Source organism: Hypanus sabinus, chromosome 31 (assembly GCF_030144855.1).
Source record: "Hypanus sabinus isolate sHypSab1 chromosome 31, sHypSab1.hap1, whole genome shotgun sequence".
In the NCBI taxonomy this organism is placed as follows: domain Eukaryota; kingdom Metazoa; phylum Chordata; class Chondrichthyes; order Myliobatiformes; family Dasyatidae; genus Hypanus; species Hypanus sabinus.
In genome coordinates, this window is record NC_082736.1 from 16,697,187 (window position 1) to 16,700,851 (window position 3,665).

Here is a 3,665-nt window from a genome sequence, read left to right on the forward strand (position 1 = left end):
TAATATTACTGGATGAAAAGGCAGTAACAACGTCCATAATGGATATAGCCATTGCAAACACACATAACGTACAACAATTAACAAGTGAAAAGCACCAGAAATATGCTGAATTAAAAGAAGAAATTGAAAGACTATCGAGCATGAACAAAGAGTAGATTGTCCCAATGGTAATATCAACAACAACTGTCATCTCATAGTCACTGCACAACAGTATTAAACAGTTAGGACAGCAAACCAATATTTCTGTAAATCTCCTGAAAGCCACTATACTATACGTCACTAGAATGGTCGGCAGTCCGTGGCTGTTGAGGAATGAGTGTGCGTCAGTACGCCCGGACTTCAGGTTTTACCAGCTTGAGCAGAGAAAGTCATAATAATAATAACAAAGCAAAAATGTCGACAGCATGAAACGTCGAGTTTGAAATTGAGTTGTGGAAACTGTCAGTGTTGGTGTGAGTGAAGTTGAGTGAATTTTTCCCTCTGCTTCAAGTGGCGATAACATAAATTCAAATATGTAATACATTGGTGCCCTGTACGAGTTTCTGCTGTTTTGATCGTCCATGTACAATATATTCGGTTTATGGCAACATGAATGTAAGCAAGACAGGTCGTGGTAGTTTTCTGTTTTCTGTATGAGAATATATATCTTTTTTAATGAATGTATTAGGGACAGCACGGAGCGCACAAAACGAACAGGAAAGGCCACTGGATCAACAGCCCCCCTGGATAGGTTTGAACCACCAACATTTCGGATAACAGCCGAACAGACGCCATCTAAATAAATACGGAGCACAGGGGATCTCCCTATGCTTTGCAGTAAGAGAGATCGGTGTTTCGACTGGCATTTTACAATCTGTATCCGTGGGAGGGATCAGAGTCAAAACCGATATAAGCACGTAGTCGGCAGGATTCGAACCTGCGTGGGCAAACCCCAATGGATTTCTAGTCCATCGCCTTAACCACTCGGCCACGACTACAAGTTCTTCAAAACTGGATTCAAATCCCAGAGTCAGATAAACAGGGTTGATCCTGAATTAAAAGCGGGAATTACTAGAAATAGTCAGCAGATCTGTTGGCGTATGTGAATTCACGTTCAGCTTGATAACCTTTCACCAGGAAATCAGTACACTGAATTGTTTAGATGGAATCTTAGTCAGAGCAGAGCAAGATCGGAAGTTGTAGAATTCTTGTGGGGGAATTAAGAAACCGCTCGTATAAGAATACCTAAATGGGAGTTTTTTTTAATAGGCTTTCGAATTGTAGCCACGGATGTGGTCAGCAATTTATAGCAGCAGTTAGAAAAAACACAGAAAAAAAGGCAATGTTACGGAATTCGGAGTAAAATTTTTCAGTAGGCATATAGATAGGAAATCAAGTTCATGAATGTGTGGAATGGAATAAGCAGTTCCTCATTTGGAGTTGTGTAATGAACCAGATATGATAAAATCATATTTTTGGAAAATTTTGTTATTAAGTTATCTCTCACTTAACTGCAGTCTGGACAGATGTTGTGAGCAACCCAAGGGAGACAATCCATCCATGGATTAAACACACAGATGTAATTAAAACACGCTGCAGTTCAGATACGATTGGTATTTGAATTCTACTAATGAGTGGACTCATAATGGTCGAATACTCCATTGAAGGTTGCATGCAGTACGGACGAATTAACAAAGAACTGAACCGAGATTGTGTAAAGGAAATGAGGCTAATGTATGTTGATATTTGCTTGGTGTCGTAAATAATACTTATCACATTGTTACTCCAAGCATATCTGACAAGAAGGAAATTCTAAGTTTCAATGAGATGAGACAGGTGTTGTCCAAACGTTTTATAAGACCACCTATTCAACTTTTCTAGATGTATATCTAGTGCTCTTCCACCTGTATTTTATATTAGGGTAGATTCAGATAGAGTTATTTACTAAATTAGACAATTGGATGTGTCATCCAAGACTGTTAGATATCACGTCGGTTTAGCCAATGATGTTTTGCGGAATCCATCCCTTTTGGAATAAAGTTTGGAACTGGGGTTTAAATGTTAATTTACATCCTTTGATGTGTATTACTTCACATGTTCTCATTGCTTTGCACTTTTTTCTAGTGGTTACCCATTGTATTTTCCCCAGTGTGTGTTTTAGGGCAACTTTAATAACTTCAGTGTTTGCGAGCATCATGCCTTTACACATTTTTTTTTTTTGCTGATTATGTTTGATTTCATACAGCTATATTGCGTTTCGATCTAGAAACATAGAAAACCTACAGCACAATAAACTTCCATGTTGTCCTGAACATGTACTTACTGTAGAAGTTACCTTGGATTACGCAGAGGCCTCTATTTTTCTAAGATCCGTGTACCATTTATTTCTAAACTCCATATACCAATAATACCAATTCCCGTTAAATTACCGATATACAGAATGGTATGAAATAGGGTACACTTACTATGTGTCTTCATGCTTTGGTTCGGATAATATTTTTATGTACTTATCTGTATTTTTGGATATAGTCACGAGTGCTGCTGTTCTTTCTGTGCCATATTCACTGAGACATATTAACAGTAATGTGAACCTATTCCTTCTTATTTTTTTTTCTGATACTTCTGGCTGTACTTTCATGATCATATAAAAATTATGACTACTAAACCCTTCTGGCAAGGATTCAGAGCTATTTTTTCCGTAATGTCCATTGGACATAATTTCGGAAAAGACTGTAACATATTATTCAAGAAATCTCTAACTTGCAAGTATCTAAAATAAATGAGTTTTTTAGGCAAATTATATTTATTAGTTAGCTGTTCAAAGGACCTAAAACTGGTATCTAAAAATGGATCACGAAAATATGTTATACCTTTTGTTTTCCATACTACAAAGTTTTGATCAATAACAGAGGGCTGAAAAAAAGTTAGATATAATAGGGCTTGATAGGATAAACTTATTCAAGTCAAAAAATTGCGAAATTGAAACCATATTCGTAATGTATTTTTAACTATAGGCTTAGTTATTTGTTTATTCAATTTAGATAAAGCAAAAGGAAACGAAGATCCTAAAATAGAAAACAATGAAAAGTCTTGGATTTTGGAAAAGATTTGGATTTACATTCCAAATTTACCCATTGTGTGCTATAATCGATTCTTGTGTCTAAAATATTAAATATCGAATATTAACTGCCCAATAGTAAAATCTCAGGTTTGGCAAAGCCAAACCACTCTCCTTCTTAGGCTTCTGTAAATAAGAAGTATCAGAAAAAATTAAGAAGCAATGGGAAAAAGAACTTCATTGTCTTATACCTACTGAGCAGTGGGAGAAAATTTTACAATTAGTCAATTCTTCTTCTATTTGTGCTAAACATGTCCTAATACAATTTAAGGTTGTACATAGTACTCATATATTCAAGGATAAACTTGCTCGATTTTATTCTTATGTTAATCCAACCTGTAACAGATATCAATCTGAAGTTGCTTTATTGACCCACATGTTTTGGTCTTGCCCTTGATTGCAAAATTATTGTAAAGATGTTTTCGGTATTATTTCAACAGTTCTGAATATCAAATTGCAACCGAATCCTATTACTGCAATTTTCGGTTTGCCAATGGAGGGTAATAGTTGCTTATCCCTCTCAGTTCGGCGGATGATTGCATTTGTTACATTAATTGCTAGAAGATCT

The 3,665-nt window shown here is 35.9% G+C and overlaps 1 non-coding gene across 1 annotated transcript; it reads right to left on the minus strand.

Moving 5' to 3' along the window:
* Positions 1–895: 895 nt before the first annotated feature.
* On the minus strand, positions 896–977 carry trnas-aga (transfer RNA serine (anticodon AGA)). Its single transcript has one exon. It is a non-coding gene; the product is annotated as a tRNA-Ser (tRNA).
* Between the last annotated feature and the right edge of the window lie 2,688 nt (positions 978–3,665).